The 21,908-nt window shown below is 37.4% G+C and overlaps 1 protein-coding gene and 1 pseudogene across 1 annotated transcript in view; both read left to right on the top strand.

Annotated features, from left to right (window-relative positions):
* Positions 1-21,908, top strand: part of HCN1 (hyperpolarization activated cyclic nucleotide gated potassium channel 1) — a 220,978-nt gene that overhangs the window by 54,395 nt on the left and 144,675 nt on the right.
* Positions 7,923-8,021, top strand: LOC129553462 (U6 spliceosomal RNA; annotated as a pseudogene).

Below are 21,908 nucleotides of genomic sequence, written 5' to 3'. Positions count from 1 at the left end.
CCATCCATGCATGTTACTGTATCTCATTTATTTTCAATGCAGTATAATATTCCACAACATGCATGTACTGCTTCTAGATCTTTCCTGTTAAAAGCCATGCTGATGTGAACTTTCTTCTTTACACACAGGAGTTCCTGTGAGCAGGAGCTCCTCTTAGTTATCTGCTGCTGCTGCTGCTGCTAAGTCACTTCAGTCGTGTCCAACTCTGTGTGACCCCATAGACAGAAGCCCACCAGGCTCCCCCGTCCCTGGAATTCTCCAGGCAAGAACATTGGAGTGGGTTGCCATTTCCTTCTCCAATGTGTGAAAGTGAAAAGTGAAAGTGATGTCGCTCAGTCGTGTCGACCCTTAGCGACCCCATGGACTGCAGCCTACCAGGCTCCTCCGTCCATGGGATTTTCTAGGCAAGAGTACTGGAGTGGCTTGCCATTGCCTGCTCCGCTCAGGTATCTAACTGTATGTAAAACTGAGGAACTGTAGAGTGAATCACATGAATTAAGTTAGCTGTCACGTCTGGATTTAGAAATTAGAGCCACGTGATTTTAGTACAGTCCTTGTGAAGTTTGAGGGATAAGTTGGATACAGGATAAGGAAAGGGGAAGCAAGGGTTTACTAACTAGAGCTCTGACCTGAGTTATCCAGGACTACATGGTTTGTATGTAACTTGATTATTTTCTGAGTTAGAGAAATATAGAAGACTTTATGTTACAGAAACATGAGACTAAATTAAGTAAGCCCTACCATGGCTCAGGGGTAAATAATCTGCCTGCAATGTAAGAGACCTGGTTTTGATCCTTGGGTTGGGAGGATCCCCTGGAGAAGGGAATGGCTACCCACTCCAGTATTCTTGCCTGAAGAATCCCATGGACAGAGGAGCTTGGCAGGCTATAGTCCATTAAGTTGAAAAGAGTCGGACACGACTGAGGTGATTTAGCATGCACCATGTAGGTAGAAAGGTATTATCCATGGCTGTATTGCCACCTCCATGATGCTGTCAGCTCCCAGCCTCCATCTGCCATAGAGCAAGCCTGTGCTGTCACTCTCGGGAAGTCTTCCCTACCCCAGTCATCAATCCACATTTTAGGCAAGAAGAGAAAGGGCAAAGGGCAGAAAAGGGCAACTCCAATGAGATGGCCTCTTAGATTTCCAGAAACTCTGCCCAGTAACTTGGACTTTCACTTCATTGACCAGTAGTCAATCACTTGGCTGTCCCATCCTTCCCCAAGAAGTATGAATAATGTATTTTATAAACCTAGGCATATTGTCACCCCAAATCATATGGGGTTCTGTAGGGAAAGGGGAGTGGATATCGATAAAGCGATCAGCAGTTTGCCCCGGGATGCAGAAAGAGAATAAAATAGTCATTCGTGGTCTCATAATCAAACAAATTGTTTCTGTGTCTAGAATAAGAGAAAGACAGAATTTTAGAGGCAAAAATTAAATTTTCATCCCAGAAATACAAATTTAGTTTTTTCAAAATGAAAGGTGCCCAGAGAAAGGAAAAGACTATTCAGTTCACAGAATCACTAGTGAATGATCTTTTAAGCCAGCACATCCTGACTCTCGGGCAAGTTTATTTCTCTTTCCTGGTGTATTAATAGTTCTCCCCTTTCTACCTGAAACACTACATAGCCAGGATCCACACAAAGTACACTTGGCGTTCTCAAGCTACAAAACTGAGGGAAGTTTTCAAAAGGAGACTATTTAAGTTGTAAATGGAATTTAGAGACCACAAGAGATAGCAGAGTGCCCAGGATTGTAATCAGAGAACTGCTACCAACACTAAAACCCAGAAGACAAAGTCTTGTAGGTGGGGCTGCTTTGACAGGAGAAGTTACCTCTAACAGAAAACACAGCCCACTCCCTCTCTTTAAAGTGGAAGTCCAAAATACTGACCACATTCTTCTTCTCTCTGATCATCTGTCAAGGTTTCTCATTAACTTAATCCAACTGGAAGTCAGAACACGTTACTGTGTTATCCAAATGGGTCAGTTTTCTGGGCAAAGGGCAGGGCAGAGAGAGCTGAAGGACAGATATGAAAGGGTAGACAGATTGCCAGCAGGGAAGTTTATTGCAAGGTCTCTAATAGAAACACCTGCTTATCTACTCAAATATCTTAGGGAACTTCTGGCTCTTGATTTTTCCAGCAGCCTGGTTATCAGCACTCCTTCGGGTTTCTGGGTGACATCCAACTATTGCCTTCTTCCCTGCTCATTCCCCATGATATGAGGGTATCCACCTCTCCCAAGGGGTGAGGATTTCTTGCATTCGCGGTAACTATTTGTAGGAACTGTATAAACAGCCACTTGGTAAACTGTCCCAGTCTTTCCATGAGTTTTCCATCCTAGTAACTATGATATAGTTCTTTTAGGATTTGAAATAATACTTCACAGTCTTTGTCTATCAAAGGAAGCCGGGATAGTGTCACAGTGAACCACACTCTCAGTTCAGTTCAGTTCAGTTCAGTTGCTCAGTCGTGTCCGACTCTTTGCGACCCCATGAATCACAGCACGCCAGGCCACACTCTAAGCTCCCCCAAATAAGGCACAAGATATTTGCTACCTTAAAGCAAACCCAGACCACCAAAATATGATATTCTTTTTAAATTCCTTAGTGTCCAAGGATATACCAGGCAAAAATATATTGTGCATCACTGGGGCTTCATGACACAAAGGGACACTTGCCTGAAGACCCCAAGGACACTGCTATTGATCTAATATTTTGTGATGAAGACAAGTAACTCCAGTGTGAATGTGCAATTTATGCTTTGGTAATACTTCTGGTTTGGGTTATGCCAATGATTTATAGAATTAGATAAATCTCCAAATTAAAATAAAACACTTTTACAGAGAAGGCAGACTGACTTGATTTACAACTTCTCAAAGAAGCAATTCCCAGATGGCTGATGTCCTTAAGCACCCTGTTTGCTTCCATTTCCACGATTGTTTGCTTTCTGTTTACACATCTGCGTTTATCTTAGGACCCAGCTGTTGACAGTTACATTGATTTATCAGCATCAGAATCTAACTGGAAACTTACTACTATTTTCCTATGGACTTGCCACTCTACACTCATAACTTTTTTCCTACCATAACGTCATTTACAAAAGATCAGCTTCTTGGTTTTAAAAGCTGCAATTAGCCATTAAAAAGAATGCATTTGAACCAGTTCTAATGAGGTGGATGAAACTAGAGCCTATTATACAGAGTGAAGTAAGCCAGAAAGAAAAACACCAATACAATATACTAAGGCATATATATGGAATTTAGAAAGATGCAAATGATAACCCTGTATGCTGCTGCTGCTGCTAAGTCACTTCAGTCGTGTCCGACTCTGTGCGACCTCACAGATGAAGCCCACCAGGCTCCCCCGTCCCTGGGATTCTCCAGGCAAGAATACTGGAGTGGGTTGCCATCTCCTTCTCCAATGTGTGAAAGTGAAAAGTGAAAGTGAAGTCGCTCAGTCGTGTCCGACCCTTAGCGACCCCACGGACTACAGCCAACCAGGCTCCTCCATCCATGGGATTTTCCAGGCAATAGTACTGGAGTGGCTTGCCATTGCCTTCTCCTAACCCTGTATAGGAGACAGCAAAAGAGACACAGATGTATAGAACGGTCTTTGGAACTCTGTGGGAGAGGGTGAGGGTGGGATGGTTTGGGAGAATGGCATTGAAACATGTATATTATCATATGTGAAACGAATCGCCAGTTCAGGGTCGATGCACATTACAGGATGCTCGGGGCTGGTATGCGGGGATGACCCAGAGGGAGGATAAGGGGAGGAGGGAGGTGGGAGGGGGGTTCGGAAGGGGGAACTCATGTACACCCGGGGCAGATTCATGTCAATGTATGGCAAAACCAACCAATATAATATTGTAAAATGATTAGCCTCCAATAAAAATAAAAATTAAAAAAATAAATAAAAAATAAAAAAATAAAAGCTGCAACATTAAAATGATCACAAGTCCATTAATGCTATCAGCATTAATTTTTAGCTCAGATGAGCTCTGATAGGTAACTATCCTCATTTTATATATTCTAGTATAGTATATATGATATATAGTTAAGCATGTGTTAAAGTAGATAGAAGCATGTATAGTGGTTTAATATTTACATTTATTATTCAATAAATACAGTTTAATTAATGTTTTCTCATCTTTGCTTGCATTTCAACATTATAATCACTTTTCTTCTATCATTCAAAATATGATAGAAGACAGGATTAAAAGATAAACAGAAAAATGCATTTTTATCTACTCATAAGAACATTTCACAAATTGTTGCTTTTTTTCCCCTAAGATGTAATTCACATGAAAAGGTCACTTTTGAATTCTGAGGTGCCCAGTCTTCCACTTTCACATTTGTGTGGAGATGATGCTAAGTTCGGCTCATTATAAGAGACATTTGACACCCGCCTTCAGCCTTGTCAACCTTACTTTGTAAAAATGTATACCTCAGTATATTTAGAATTTCAGCTTTTTTCCTAACTTAGTATTTGTCCAGTGGTCTGAACAAGATTTTGAAGTCTGCCTGACAGTTGTTGTTCCTCTTGCTTTTCGGTTTCTTACCCGGAGGTGTTTGGAGGATTGAAATTTTCCACCATGAAGTCATACACCTTTAGCATGACCTTGATTTTTTGTTTTTTCATCTGCACTAATGAGACCCTGGGTAGCTCTTATTTAAGGAAGCTGCTTGTGTATGCTTGGCCAAATTAAATTGATCATAGCTGACTATGAGTAACATATTGTTTTATTTATTTATATTTCTCAGTGCATTCAAAAGGCCTTGAGAAAAACTCTTAGTTGTGCTTTGGGTGTCAAGACCAAGAATATTATACTGTATGCTTTCCAGTCACCTGCTGGAGGCAATGACCTTGTATTTATTTTAGCAATGAAACTGGATATAACAGGATCACTTTCTCTGCAATAGCTATGGCACGACAAAATAGCAATTTAAAGGTCAAATACTGCATGGCTTGGTAAACTCAAGCTATAGATTCTGCCCCTAACTCTGACCTTGACCTAATAGTGCCAAAAGCTGATAGAAATGGTTCCCCTGGTAATTGCTCTATCTTTTTCAGAGAACAATACATTACAGAAATATTTCCTTAACATTCTAGGCAGAAAAGTAAATTATTAAAGGCAATTTTCTTAATACTAAATTATAAGCAGCTACATAATACCTCTGACCACCCACTAAAAATAGTCAATATACTGATACTTAATGACTATGTGCCTGACACTGCACTGAGAGAAAACTGCATTTGAGTCTTGAGTCATACAGAATGTCAAACTAATTCAGGGATACTGGCAAAGCACCTTAAAACTTTAGTGTAATGCTGCTTGGTCCTTATATGGGGAATGATTCTGGCAAGCCCAAGGGAATTCTAAGATTAGGCAATATAGACTGTTTGAATTGCTTTTGTCCTAAAATATGTTGGGGGAGTAATGAGGGAATGGTGAGACTTCCTTGGTGGCTCAGACAATATCTGCATGTAATGCCAGAGACCAAGTTTCGATCTCTGGGTCGGGAAGATCCCCTGGAGAAGGAAATGGCAACCCACTCCAGTGTTCCTGCCTGGGAAATCCCATGGGCAGAGGAGCCTAGCAGGCTACAGTCCATAGTGTCTCGAGTTAGACACACTTAACGACTAACCCACTAATGGGAGATAATAAAGAACAGGATAAATTCAGTGCCCTTGTTCACCAGAGACTCATGGTTTATTCTTATACGGAAAAAAGCCTCTGCCATTTTATCTACCCTCAAGAGACAATCGGAGCATATTGAGAACAATCATATCTGATTAATTATGTTCTAGAGGAGAGTGAAAAGTTGGCTTAAAACTCAACATTCAGAAAACTAAGATCATGGCATCTGGTCCCATCACTTCATGGCAAAGAGATGGAGAAACAATGGAAACAGGGAGAGACTTATTTTCTTGGGCTCCAAAATCACTGCAGATGGCAAGTGCAGCCATGAAATTAAAAGACACTTGCTCGTCGGAAGAAAAGTTATGACCAACCTAGACAGCATACTAAAAAGCAAAGACATTACTTTACCAACAAAGGTCCATCCAGTCAAAGCTATGGTTTTTCCAGTAGTCATGTATGGGTGTGAGAGTTGGACTATAAAGAAAGCTGAGCTCTGAAGAATTGATGCTTTTGAACTGTGGTGTTGGAGAAGACTCTTGAGAGTCCCTTGAACTACAAGGAGATCCAACCAGTCCATCCTAAAGGAAATTAGTCCTGAATATACATTGCAGGGACTGATGCTGAATCTGAAACTCCAATACTTTGGCTATCTGATGCAAAGAACTGACTCATTGGAAAAGACCCTGATGCTGGGAAAGATTGAAGGCAGAAGGAGAAGGGGATGACAGAAGATGAGATGGTTGGATGGCATCACCAATGCGATGGACATGAGTTTGAGTAGGCTCTGGGAGTTGGTGATGGACAGGGAAACCTGTTGTGCTGCAGTCCATGGGGTCACAAAAAGTTGGACATGAATGAATGACTGAACTGAACTGAGAAAGTAAAAATAGTGGGTTTTTTTTTTGTATTTAGTTTTTTATATGCACAGGGATGATTGGAAGCTAAATGATAACACCATATAAACAATACTGCATATTCGTATTTATGCCTCTCGTGCTTGTCTCGTAAGCCCTGTAGGGACTGTCTTCACTACACAGGTGACATTTGCACATTTGAATAATGGACAGCAATTTTTACCTCCTTTATCAGTGTTAGGTCTGTCATCCTCGTCTGAGGAAACCTAAAGTAGTCTCTGTGAGGTTTCTTATCAGTTTGTATATACTGAGTATGTGTGCCAACTTTATTCCTGAAAAAAATATATAAAGGATGATACTTGCATTCTTAGAATGGTGCTTCAAGTTGAGTCCAGAAAAGCATAAATGTAACATTGAATTATATTAGAAAAGTCCCTGATGCTGGGAAAGGTTGAAGGCAGGAGGAGAAGGGGACAACAGAGGACAAGATGGTTAGATGGCATCACTGACTCAGTGGGCATCAATTTGAGCAAACTCTGGGAGATCGTGAAGGACAGGGAGGTCTGGCATGCTGCAGTCCATGGGATCGCAGATTGTGAGACGCAACTGAGCGACTTAACAGTAGCAGCATTGCAAAGGGGCATTTGTCTTCCTCCTGGAAGAAGAAAGAAAGTGAAGAGGAGAGAAATCTTTGAGAGCATGTCTGAAAATTAGTCAGGGATGCCAGTCCCCTGAAAAGGCACTCATGAAGGAACAAATCCCTAATAAATTTGGAAGATTTTATGTTATTTTAACTTTATATCAGTATTTAAATATATGCTGAATTGTTTATGCCATCTGCTGTACAGATATCTGTTGGAAGAATAGTTGATCAAACTGCTAAGAGCATCTGTTTGATTTCATTAAGTTTAAAGTTCACATTTCAATCACAGTGGAAATACCCTTGTTGGGGAATTGCAAGTAGTTTAGGGTGGCAAAAGCTGTCTGGGTTTTGATGTATGGGGTAACGAAGTTAAGGAGTGGGACTGAAAATAGAGATAGGAGTGACGTCAGCTTGGTGTGATCCCTTGGTACATTTGACTTAATTTTGAGGCTATGAGAAAGCTTTAAGCATGTGTGTACATAGATTGAATATGCTGCTGAAGAATGGACTAGAAAGGGAAAGTAGAGATAGTAAGTAGTCATTTGTGTCGTGTGTGTGTGTGTGTGTGTTAGTTCCTCAGTCATGTCCAACTCTTTGCGACTCCATGGACTATAGCCCGCCAGGTTCCTCTGTCCTTGGAATTCTCCAGGCAAAAATACTGGAGTGGATTGCCATTTCCCTCTCCACATTTGTGTCTTGATTTGTAATAATCCAGACAATAAAAATGCAAGTAAAATGAAGCATTTTTTCATCGAGGTGAAGAAAAGGAGCTTTAGTGTTCACTTCTGTAGCACACACATAAAATAGGATACAGATATTAGCATGGCCCCTGAACAAGGGTGACATGCAAATTCCTGAAGCATTCTATATTTTTGCAACTGTGTGGAGTGGTGGATGTTAACTAACTTATTGTGATAATCACTTCATAATAGATACATATATCATTATATTGTACACCTTAAATCAATGCAATGTTACTTATCAATTATCAAATTTGTTATTGTTTAGTCCCTAACTTGTGTCTGACTCTTTTGCAAACCCATGGACTGTAGCCACCAGTCTCCTCTGTCCATGGGATTTCCCAGGTAACAATACTGGAGTGGGTTGCCATTTCCTTCTCCAGAGAATCTTCCCAAACCAGGGGTTGAACCCATGTCCCCTGCATTGGCAGGTGGAGTCTTTACTGCTGAGCCACCAGGGAAGCCCTGATTATCTCAATAAAGCTAGAATAAAAAGAAAGGAGCTTTATGTTCTGTTTAAGAGAGAAGTAAAACAGATGATAAAAGAGACCCTAACCAGCTTTAGGAATAAAGCAGCAGAATCGAAGTCTAAGGATGGTGAAACAACAGAAGGGTCAGTTTAACATCAGCCACCACTTAAAAGATGATAGCATCTAATTATGACATAATGTCCATCACAGAAGTATAATTTGATTTTTAAAAACTTAGGAAGGGAAACAACTGGCCAGGGTCATGATCCTGGAAGAAGTACACAGAAGCATGACTATTAGTGATAATAGTTAATAGCATGACTATTAGCGATGTCAAGTTGTTTTCCATAATATTAAAATGTGATGATAAAAAAAAGGATTTTTTAAAATTGTTGTTTATGTGTGTTTGATTGATTGCTCTATAATAAATGGGCCTCCCTGGTGGCTCAGATGGTAAAGAATCTGCCTGCAATTCAGGAGACCCAGGTTCAGTCCCTGGGTCACGAAATCCCCCTGGAGAAAGGAATGGCAACCTACTCCAATATTCTTGCCTGGAGAATTTCATGGACAGAGGAGCCTGGGAGGCTACATACAATCCATGGAGTTGCAAAGAGTTGGAGATGACTGAACAACTAACACTTTCACTTTTTCTGTTATAAATATGTACTTTCAAGCCTGCTGGCCTGAGAACTATGGTAAAGCAGGTGATAAAGTGGCAACAGGTACTGCCTAGCTGCTCTCTCTTTTTAATATTTATTTGGTATCATCAGGTTTTAGTTGTGGTGATAGCTGTGGCACACAGGTACAGCTGCCCCACAGCATGTGGAATCCCCGTTCCCGGACCAGGGATCAAACACAGGTCCCCTGCGTTGGGAGGCAGAGTTAACCACTCGAGTGCCAGGGAAATCTCTTAGCTGCCCTTCTGCATGGATGCTTTGGGTCCACCAGTAGACAGAAGGTAACTACAATATGGAGTCAGTCAGCTGATCTGGGGGATTTGGGAACAGGGGGTTTCCATGCTGGTAGGCTTGGTTTAGACACACAGAATTCTGTTTGGACACACAGAATTTGGTACATCTGTTTAAAGCCAAGTAGAGGGCATCCATGTAAATTGTTAGGGCTAGAGGAAAGGGGAGTGGTCTCTTATTTTGATAAATCATACTCAATTCTGTTCACCTAAGTATTGAGAGTAAACTAGATTTGTTTGGGATTTGTTGCTTGTTTTATGGGAAAAGGCATCATGGAAGAGAGAAATAGGTTAACAAATAAATAAGTTCTTGATTGAAGTGAAACCTGTCATGTTCTACTGGTGAATAAAAATATGTAAAGTACAACTCCTGCTTAGTCTAGTAAATGGCATCAGTGCCCCTGTGATTTATATGTTGTTATTTATATGTTGTTAGGATAACAAAGGTCCATTGCTCATGAACATTTGTTTTCTGGAACTTCTTTCCTTTTCAAATGGTCCACTTTATTAATATCTGGAGTACATGATAAGGGTCAGTTGTTTTTCTTAAACTTTGGGGACAACTTGTTGGCTTTGAGATATGTGAATTCTGTTTCTAATTTAGCTTTAATCCCTTGTCTTTTGTGTTCATGGGTATATATTTATCATTTTTTTTGAAATTTCAAGGGTAGACCATAGCCTTTGAAAATCCCTTAGTTCACTACAGAATTTGTCTTTAGAAATGTCTTAGTTCATTCTGAGATAAAATTTTTCCTGTATCGATAATGTTATCAAGATCAGTAATTTAACCAAATTTTCCTGTCCCTTATTCCTGTGATTGTATTACCATTCTAAATACTAATCATTCTTCACCTTTTTTCTACCTCTGAAAGTTCTGTATTTATACTTTGTCAAAATACTGATCCATTTTACTTGTGCAATTTACTCCTGCATAATGTGGCTAACAAAATATGGAGAGAAATGCATAACTAGAATCAACTCTGAGTATCTTCAAATTGGCATATGTAATTGAGATCCTCAGGGAACCATGTCGTTAGCAATGTTTAGTGCTGACTAATAATAATAACAGTAATACTATCATTTATACTTTCATGGCACCTATTGGTTTACAAAGAATGTTGATGCATTTTATGTCTTCTCATAAAGCTACATTATGTCTCTATGGTGTTAATGTCAGATGAGTTTATAAACATAAGTAAAATTAATATTTTTTTCCTTTATGACTTCTATTACTACTTTACCTACCCCATTGCTCAGATTCCACCTTTATCATGAATGATGCTCTGTGATTTACTTTTTTGAGTGCTATTCATTTTCTACCCCAAGTTTCTATAAACCTTTCTATTCCTTATATGGAGATGACAAGGATTTTGCATGCAATTCAGGAGACCCAGGTTCAATCCCTGGATTGGAAAGATCCTCAGGAGAAGGAAATGGCAAACCAATCCATTATTCTTGCTTGGAAAATCCCATGGACGAAGGAACCTGGCAGGCTACAGTCCATGGTGCTGCAAAGACCCATTCCATATATGGAGACATATATTTTTTATCCTTTTCCAACCTTCAAGGGTGACTCTTCACTAACGTAGCGTGCCACCTCACTCTAAAAAAATAAAGGATACAAAAAAATCCTTTGAACCATTACTTTCTAACCAATAATACATTTCCAATGATAACCAAAGGCAAGCCATGGACCATTCCAAAGCAACAGCAATCTGTCCACATCTCATCATTCATACCTGACTCCAGTCCTATATCTTTTCAATTGAAAGAGTCTACTTCTGACATTTGCTTTCAATTTTATGGCATTCAAGTTTTATCTTTCTCTAAAGAACTCATCTTGGGATGCTCCTCCTGCCTTCTCTGCTTGGGGCTATCCAAAACTCATCCAGTTCCAGTATTTGAGTCAAGCCTGAACCTTACTGGGGCCAGCCAAGGGAACTGCAGGCCACAGGAGGAGGGTATACTGATTTTAGGTAGTGCGAAAGTCACTCAGTCGTGTCCAGCTCTTTGTGATCCCATGGGCTGTACAGTCCATGTAATTCTCCAGGTCAGAATACTGGAGTGAGCAGCCTTTCACTTCTCTAGGGGATCTTCCCAACTCAGGGATCAAACCCAGGTCTCCCGCATTGCATGCGAATTCTTTACCAGTTGAGCCACCAGGGAAGCCCTGGTATACAGCTAGTGTAGTGTACAGGCATTTAAATCATGACCATCCAGAAAATGTCACTGATTTTACTTTCTTACCTAAAATAGAGAGACTCAAGGTAATTTCTAGCATCTTAGAAGAAGATGTGGGAGAGACTTTTGAGTAGGCAAAAGTCTTGATTCTCTGGTTGGAGAATTTGGAACTCTTCTTCCAAACCTCATCTGCAATCTGATGAAAGTTGGTACCACTGAGGTTTACCACTGCTTCTCCACTGTCTGGAGAACCTAGTGTCACAGTACTCCCTGGGACAGCACGCAGGTTGTACACTATGTTATACCCTTTCTAGTCAAGCCTTGGGTCCACAGACACCTATACCCACAGCCGAACTCACACAGATGGTTTTGTTAACCCATGTCACTAGTGCCCAAACTAGTTGAAGGTAAAAGACTGTTTACTCATCAGAGCAGATTAACCATTTTAGAACTAGCTTGGGAAAATTTGGCATGAGTCATGTAAGTGATGCACAAGATAAATCATTAAGCTTTGAATGTTTACTCTTTTTTTTTTCCTGAACAGTCCATGTTGACTGAGAAATACATGCTGTTAATTGTTAAGGCCTTCTCTAGCTGTGTTAGTAAGCCATGGTGTTGTTTCCTTCCATATCAGAGGAAGTTTAAGACATATACATGAACTGTCTGGTTGTTTTCCTTCAAGTTGGCCAGTTTGTAACAAATTTGGCAAATTTGATTAAGATGATATAGATCAGTCTTCTTCAGGAATTATACTAAGCAGTGTTTCTTAGGAAGCACTGATTATCATGTTCCACATCCGAAGTGGTTAAAATTGTGAGTTGCATTGGCATTAGGTAATTTTAGAATTAGAAATAGGTAAGAATTCTACCAAAAAATTTAGGGACACTTCATTTCTTGTAACATTTGCCTTTTTATTATGATATTTTTTATTGTGCAGAACTAGAGTAAAAACTGCTTCTTTCCTAAAACTAAGATAACCTTAATTTCCTTCTTCATGTCATAAGAAAATAGCTAGAATATGCTCATTATCATATTTTCAAAGGAATCTCCTGAAGTTCAACAAGAACTTATTTCACGTCAACATTTTCTATAGATAGTAACGCCATGTTGAATATGGGATGATCGTGCATGTATTTTTGCTCTGATTTAGAGAATTGAAAGGAGCTTATCAGAGATGGGAGATTTGTCTGAATCACCATTTTCCTGGTCTTTTTGTAAGCTGGTAGAACCAAAAACTGGAAGAAAAAAAAGAAAAGGAAAAAGTAAAACAAGCTGTTTCAAATTCTCTCTTTTTCTTTTTTCTGTTTTATAGTTTGTTTGCTTACAGACTTCCAAGTCAGTCTGTACGTGAATTCAGGGATATGGCTGAAAGAAGATAGTCTGAGCCTTGAAAAGAGGAAACTCTTGTCTCTCTCCCTGTCTCATGCCCTCCCTTTCTCTTTCTAATATACATAGACACACACACACACACACACACTCACACTCACACTCACAATGAAATGTAATGTGATTGGAGAATTGATTTATTATACAGAACTGAGACTCTAGCATTTAACCATTCTAGTACTAGTAAAAAGTGTATTTGGTTTGATTCTATTCTTGATCAAGAAATATGTTTTGCCTTAAGTACTATTTGATATTTGAATTTTATGTGAGGTTATAGGTAAGATCAAGGAGTCCACATGTTATATGACTTACATTTGTATAAGGCTTGTGTAGATTTAGAAGCCAAAGCAAGAGTATTCTCTCAGATCAGTAACTAATGCACAAGCCATACATGCTACAAAAACACTACAAAAATACATGTCATGGGATAAGAGCTTTAAGTTGTGGACCTAGAGATTATCATACTAAGTGAAGATTGTCATACTGAGTAAAGTAAGTCGAGCAGAGGAAGAGAAATATTGTAGTATAATATCCCTTTTATGGGGAATATACAAAGAAATGATACAATGAACTTATTTACAAAACAGAAACATACTCACAGACTTATAGAAGGGAAGGATTTGGGTAAGGCATAGTTAGAAGTTTGGGATCAACATGTACACACTGCTATATTTAAAAATGGACCTACTATATAGCACAGGGAGCTCTGTGGCAGCCTTGTTGGGAGGGCATCTTGGGGGAGAATGGATACATTTATATGTATAGGTGAGTCCCTTTGTTGTCCACCCGAAACTATCACAACATTGTCAATTGGCTATATTGCAATATAACAAAAAAAGAAAAATTTTTTTAAAAGAGCTTTAAGTTGTGGGTTAGACTTCTAAAAATAACTCTAAGTGCTCAATACCTTCTGCCTTTTGCACAGCCTTACACAGCAGAGGATTTCCTAAGTTTATTTTATTCAATTGCATAATCAATACACCAAGTTCTAGCATTGATTGTAATTGAAAGCTTTATTTGTTTGTCTGCAATTTAAGGTCTTCTGTTTAGAATTAAATAAGATGTACTGTTTCTGATTTATGTAATTACTACTTTGCTGTAAATAAGATGAATTTTTAAAATATTTTTCTAAAGTAACACAATAATTTTAACTGATGTCATTTATCTTTCAAACTTGTGATTGAAATAGCCTGAATGTTGGGAAATGGTTTTCTGTATAATTTAATTAGACATTGATCTAATAAGAGATATTTCCCTGAAATAGATAACTTGAAGGCAATGCTGAGCAATACAAATTATAGTGGATGGCCTTATCATTTTACCTAGATATATTGTAATAATAACGACTTGTACTATCACTTTCAGAATGGAAATAGTTTAACCAGATCATGATTGATTTTTTTTTCCTCTTAAATACCCAAATATGAACAGAGTACAGAATAGCAATTATTAAGCTATAGCTTAAAATGCAACATATTTGCAATAAGCAAAAGGAGAGGTATTGCTTCTTACCATGAGACCACGGGCAAGTTAACAAAACTTTGAACCTCATCCTCAACAGTAAAATGAATATAATGAAGGCTGCTCTAGCTACCATAAAAGTGTTGTGATAATCACAAAAGCAAATTAAATTCTAATTGTAAGAGATCTATATAAGCTGAACTCAGTGGTTTTGTTGTTGATGGTGGTGATGTTATGATTATTATTGTAATTATGCAACTATAGTGGAAGTGATACTTGCAAGCATGTAGAGACATGAGAGCATCATTTTGTTTTTCAATTCTTAGACAGATGAGTTGAAACCTTAGGTATATTGTTCCTTGCATGTTAGATTAAAATAAAATTGGGTAGCCTGAGTATTCTCATTTTGGTAACTATTTGCTTATTTACTTATATGTTTTTACAGTTTTATCTTATCACCATGGAGATTTTGAAACTTAGTTTGCTTATAAGGGGATAGACTAAATTTTTGCCCAAGTCTCATACAATTATAATTTTCTATTACTCTATCGATAAAAGTCAGTCTACTGTAGATAAATATGTTTAATGGGTTGAAGTTTTTATTTATTTCACTGTCCCTTCTTACAAGTGGTGGTGGGATCCCTGGCCCAGTAGCAAATCCAGATAAAGAAAGAAAAAGCAGAGAAGTTTATTTATCATACCATCCAAATCACATGGATATGCTAAATGTTAAGAACAAATTTTACTATGACTAAGGTGGGGTTTCAGAGTAAAAAGTGAAAGCCCGACTTTTGTGTTAATAGAAAAGCTCTGTTTTAACTTCCACATAAATAGACAATTATTAAGTAAGCTTCTTAGCAGCTTACGCATTTCTTTTTTTATGGTCTAAATCTTTTTATATTTTAATAATACTTGTTTCTGAACATTATATTTCAATAAAATTCTCCATGACTTACATGTTTGTAAAGAGGTTAAAATTGTACCTAGCAATAGAAAATGCTATAAACAGGTTTGTTAAATTAAGACAAACGCATACACAGCCTATTCATAAATTTAGAGGACTATGTTATGTGGAAAACACATAAACATCTTATTCCGTATCCACCTTTTTATATACAGCTACTTTATGAGTCAGTCTTTTGCATTTAACCTGCATAAAATGCAAATTCTTTCTACAGTCCACCATCTGCCATACAAATTGACATATGTGCACATTATCTAGGAAGAAAATCTAATCCCTTTTTTTTATATGGCAACATAAACAGAAATTGCATATTTAGTAAATTTTATAATCTAATAATTAATAATTATCACCCAAAGGCTATGCTCAGGCAGGAAAAATGTTCTTTACTCTTTGCTTCTTTTATGTCTCAGGTAGCTACTTTTCTTATTAAGAGCAGAAGTTTGATCCTAGCGAAAAGATTATGATTCTTCATTTCACTTTAATTTTAGTCGTTTTTAACATTAGTAAGATGCTAAAACCTCTAATTAGCAGAGTTAAACAACTTGAGAATGCCATAAAAAGGAGATGATCTACTAATTGGAAGATAATCAGTGCAGGGCTGCTTTACCAAAACCCATACAATTAGTTTAACGCACGTTTGTTGTTCAGTCACTAGGTCATGACTGACTGCATGCATATTAAATAAAAGCACTTAGAAAATGACATCAATTGCTTATTTTACTTCAGCCAGGTGTTGAGTGATAGTACATAGCATCAATTACTGTTTCATGGTGAATTCGCCTCCTGATGTCACCTGCACCTTCCAACTCTCTGGAGGATTAAGTCTCAGACAAGGATTTCCTTTCACAAGACTCCTTCTTATTAGACACCAAGATAGTTTGCTCCATCCTGGGCTATGGGGATAGGAGGAAAGGAGGAGAACCCTTTGAGAGTTCTTGGCCAATAGGAAAATATGAAAGTGAAATGCAACCATATAACCAGGCCATCTTTATTGACCTCAGATGCTCCAGGGGATTTTCCCTCAGAGGTCTTCTCTGATGAAAACCTGAGATAATTTTTCGTCTAAATTCCCTTAAGGTGCAGTAGAGATTTCCTTTTCCCTTTGAAATGAAAGTATGTACATACTGTAAAGAATTTCTGTGCTACAGTTATGTTCTTAAAATGTTTGAAAAATCTGCATTATAATTATCGTGAAGTTTACTCATTTAATGGTTACAAAATGCATGACTATGATCTTTGGGATGGAGAGGATTATGATGTAATGCTGGTGGTTTTGTCACTGAGGCATTTCTAACTCTTGCGACCCCATGGACTGTAGCCCACCAGACTCCTCTCTCCATGGGATTCTCCAGGCAAGAGTACTGGAGTTGGTTGCTATTTCCTTCTCCAGAGGATTTTCCAGACCCAGGATTGAACCCAAGTCTCTTGTGTTGGAGGCAGATTCTTTACCAACTTAGCTATAAGGGAAGTCTGAGATGATGTAATAGTATCTTGCAAAGAGTTAAATGTTCTGTTTATGCCAATCTCTTCCATCGTTCCTTTATATTTATGTGTATATAAAATATATTTACCAATGTTTGTATATAGAAAATAGGTAAAATACAATTCCTTATATTTACTTGTGCAGAGAGGTACAACAATGAAATATTTTCCTTGAAATGCTAATTCTAATAAAAAAAATAAAGAAAATCACATTTAAAATCTTGAAATAATGTCCAACTAGTGCCTTTCAATAAGTGTTAATGAATTCTCAGTACAAAAATTGGAGTTAATAGACATGCCAAATTTAAAAGTAATTGATTCATTTAACTTTTATTGTAAAATAATGCACCAACATTAAAAAAATGTGAGGAAAATATCGATAATCTAAATCACTGTTAAACTTTAATTTATAAACCTACTTAATGCAGATTTTGTATTTTGTCATCACTAATGAAACAAGAAAGAATTCAAAGGATTAATTGACCAGGGAACATGTCTAAATCAAGCTCTTAAAATCACCAGCCATCATTCTGTTTATGTTAGCAACAATTTAGTTATTCAGTTACTTTATATTTTATTGCTAAAAATAAACTGTTTAAACTCTCCTGTAATGCAAAAGGTTTGATGCCAAAGGTGCAAATGTTTGTAAGCATTGTAAGCAGATCATCTCTACAAATAAGAAAAGTAAATTTCCCCAACTGAAATAATGCATGTGACTGTATATTTGATTTTTTTTAATGTCATTGCTAAAATTCATGGCTTTGGACTTATTTGGAAATATTACTATCAAGAGTACAAATATATATTCCAAGAATTCAAGAGCTTCTATCATGTGACTGGAAGAGAAGTGATTCATTATTTCCTGAAGCTGAAAGTCACTCAGTTGTGTCTGACTCTTTGCCACCCTATGGACTCTACAGTCCATGGAATTCTCCAGGCCAGAATACTGGAGTGGGTAGCCTATCCTTTCTCCAGAGGATCTTCCCAACCCAGGAATAGAACTGGGGTCTCCTGCATTGCAGACGTATTCCTTACCAACTGAGCTATGAGGGAAACCCACAGTACGTTTAAAAATACAGTGCTAATGTTACATAGCAAAGTTGATAGGTTACAGAATTAACAAAAGGACAGTGTTGGTCTATCTTCTTATGACCTTTGGGGTTAATGTTTACTTTGCACCACACCATGCTATAGGGGAAATATATATATATACACACACACATATATATATATGTTTATGGTATATATGTATTTTTAAAACTTGTCTTCCTACTGACATTATCACTGAATATGATCTGTAACAAAAAGTCACTGTGTTTCATTCAACTAAGATGGGGACCTCTCCAAAAATGTTTAAATGTTTGGGTTTGTAATAAATATATGAATCCAATCATTCTAGAGGACATATTTCAAAGAAAAAATAACTAAAATTAATACTTAAAAACTGAGTTAATTCTATTCCAGTATACTACTATTCAGTATAAAGCTTCCCGGGTCTCTCAGTGGTAAAGAATCTGACTGCCAATGCAGGAGCTACAGAAAACACAGGGTCGATTCTTGGGTCGTGAAGATCCCCTGGAGGAGAAAACGGCAATCTTCTCCAGTATTCTTGCTGGGATAGTCCCATGGACAGAAACGTATGGCAGGCTATAGTTCATGGGGTTTCAAAGAGTTGGACGTGACTGAGCACTCAGGCAAAGCAATAAAGCTTGCACCCAAAGTCTGTTGATGGTATCTTTCTTCAGCACTGTGAGATCGATGGAGAACAACTGTTTAGTACCCTAATTCTGTTTTTGTAAATACAGATAAAGTAAAATCATAACATATTCAAGTGAATACAGTACATCTGGAATTGGTGACCCATTTTACTGACACTTGTTATGACTTCAGGCATATTATATTATGTTATATTCCTTACTTTGGAGACTCAGTGCAACTTTTGGTCTGATTGGCATTGCTATAATTGGATAAATAATAAGTTTATTCAATAATCATGACAGTAATTAAACACACTGATAGAAATTTGGTGACCTAGCTGATTCTCTACCTGGGTTTCTAGTTTAATACTTTGTTATCCGTCTTCTTTAATAACTTAAGAATACATGTGTGAATCTTTGAACTTTTAAATTCTGTGTATCAGATTTTGCTAAGACTTTACCTACTTAACATATTTGTATTCATATTTGCTTTCAAAAGATAAATAGTTATTTCAGGTATTCAATGATGGACTATTTTGGCCTCCTAACTCAACAAAAATTTAATTCATGTGAAAGATGATGAACTGGAAAACTTTTGTTGCCATGTTATGTTACTGAGTGGTTTAGTTTGAATTTGAATGTCCTGTGTCAGGATATCTTAGACACTCTGCTGCTGCTGCTGCTGACACAAATATGAATACAAATATGTTAAGTAGGTAAAGTCTTAGACACTCTAGAATAAATATTTCTCTTTTTGCCACATCCCTTCACTCTGTCCCAAGTTCAATAGCAGTAAAAACAGGGTGTCAAATCAAATGCTTACAAAGGTTTTTAAGTAAACCTAGAGAAAATTCAAAATACAATTTTTCTATATGAAATTTCTGTGAAGGTATAATAAAATTATCATGTATATATGTATATTTTCCTATAACTTGGCTCAGTATATTTTCCTCAAAAGATAATCAGTTTCAATGATATCTCAATGAAGTGATGAATTAAATGAGTGAATACTTTGAATAATAAAAAATAATCTATAAGGAGCAATTTGTTAGTAAATCATTACTTGAAATGAAAACAAGATAAGCCCTAATTAAATTAGAGCTCACAGATAATTTATTTACTTTCAGTAAGATTCAGATTACATGTAAACTGGTAATATTTAGATGGTATGGTAAAGCACTGTTAGTATACACTTTCTTTTTCATGTTATTATTGATGTAAACTAAAATATGATAGAATCACTTTTAAAAGATGAAAAGAGAACAAACACATAATAAAATAAGTAGAATGTATTGGGAATAGAAACGTTCTTGGATTTTTCACAAAAGCCTCTAAGATTCTCTTTTCTTTCTTTATGCCTGTTCTTTGCTTTATTTTAATTTGCTATATTAAATAAGGGCTGAAATGTGAAATTTGAACTGGTCAGTTAGTCTTCCTCCCTCAGTATTTTGCCTGAAGTTATAAATATAATTAAGTTTACAAAGTCACAATCAGTATCATACAGTGTGGTTAATAATATGGTCCCTAGAGTCTGACTGCCTGGGTTAATAAAGTGGTTAATAATGATATGGTCCCCAGAGTCTGACTGCCTGGGTTATAAAAGTGGATTATTCCACCTACAAATTGGTAACCTTGAGCAAGTCACTATGTTTTCCACCTCAACATCATCATCTTAAGAATTGTATGATGATAAGACTAAACTAGTTTAGTATAATAATTGGTGCCTTGAACAATTTAGAGCTATACATGCTCTTTTTATCATATTAGTTTTCAAAGATAATGCTGGATTTGTATTTTATCACAGTCAATATAATTTCCCAACTTGAATTTTTCCTGTTAGGATTGCAGTAGTGGGACGGGGGTGCTGGGAAGAATGAGAAGGGATAAAAGACGATGGAGGTAATGGCATAAAATACTGTCCTCCAGGTGGGATTCTTTCAACAACAGCCTCATAATCACATGGTTACCACCTAAATACTTCCATACCATTGTGAAGGCTGCGTTGGCTCTTGTAAACACAATGTGTGCAGTGGAAATTCAATGATACTGGTCTTATAGAATAATAGGGAAGATCCCATCACCTGATTCAGTGGTGGGATCCACTCTCCTCCATAAATAAAAACATATATTGCATGAACCCCCTGAGTTATTCTAATATCCTCTTTCTTTCATGGGCGTGCTCAGTTGTGGAGTTGTGTTTGACTCATTTTGACCCCATGGACGGTGGCCCTTTAGTAGCCGTTTAGTAGTCCTGGTAGTCTTTCCCAGGCAAGACCACAGGAGTGGGTTGTCATTTCCTTCTCCAGGTGATCTTTCCAACCCAGGGATGAGACTCACATCTCCCATATTGGCGGGTGATTCTCTACTAGTGAGCCACCAGGGAAGGACCCCTCTTTCTTTTACCATTTTATGAAAAACCTGTTCTTCTTGTCGTTGTTTTATACTTTACACCTTTATATGATTTTAGCTCTCATTTCACCTCTCTTAAACTTGTAATAGCTTTTAAATTGACTTCTGTATGCATCGTTTGGAGAAGGAAATGGCAACCCACTTCAGTATTCTTGCCTGACAGGCTCCTTGTCCATGGGATCGCAAAGAGTTAGACACAACTTAGCAACTGAACAGCAGCAACAGCAACAATCCATTGTTAAGTCTGTCCTCCACACTAGGATTTCTCAGCTCATCATTGTTGGCATTTGGAGCCAGATAATTCTATGCTGTGGGAGAACGTTCCTGCGAATTTAGGATGTTTAGAAGCTTCACTAACTTCTACCTATTAAAAACAAAAAGGTCTCCTTATGTTGCCACATGTCCCTTAGGCAGAAAAAATCATCCTCAGTTTAGAATGACTCTACGACAATGCTTCCTGATCAGTCTTCTTAAAGTATAATTTTTCTCCTTTCAGATTGTATCATTCCCTGTTGAGAAACTTCAGTTTTTCATATTATACTAAAAAAAATGTTGTGATGCCTTCAGATCTGGCCATCAATGTGTTTGCTGGTGTATTCCTTATTTTCTTACATATCATTCTATATTTTAGACTGGCTAGTTCATGAGGAACTCTTTTGATAGATAGATAATGAATTTTCTGGGTTTGATGACTGTTCCTATAAGAGTTTTCTCCCAAATATCCTGTCCCACATCTGCAATCATCTATCCAGATTTTCTTTTTCTGCTTAAAATATGGTCTTGCTCAAATTCCTTTACTCAGTAACTCAATTTAAACTCCCGTTAGGATTGAGAGGGGTCTTTGCTTTATGGATAGATAGATAGATAGACAGATAAATAGATTCTAAGGTTACTGTAATTTAAAACCTCATTCTATCAACATGGAAATAGTCAAGTAAGTTAATGGAGCAAAATATGGAGCCCAGAAACAAACACCCATGGTTAAAGACAGTATATAACAAAGG

The sequence above is a fragment of the Moschus berezovskii genome, chromosome 18, assembly GCF_049115385.1.
Source record: "Moschus berezovskii isolate FMDL1 chromosome 18, NW_MosBer_1.0, whole genome shotgun sequence".
Taxonomy (NCBI): domain Eukaryota; kingdom Metazoa; phylum Chordata; class Mammalia; order Artiodactyla; family Moschidae; genus Moschus; species Moschus berezovskii.
The sequence above is the reverse complement of the archived record's forward strand: the minus strand, read 5'-3'. Positions and strand labels throughout refer to the sequence as shown.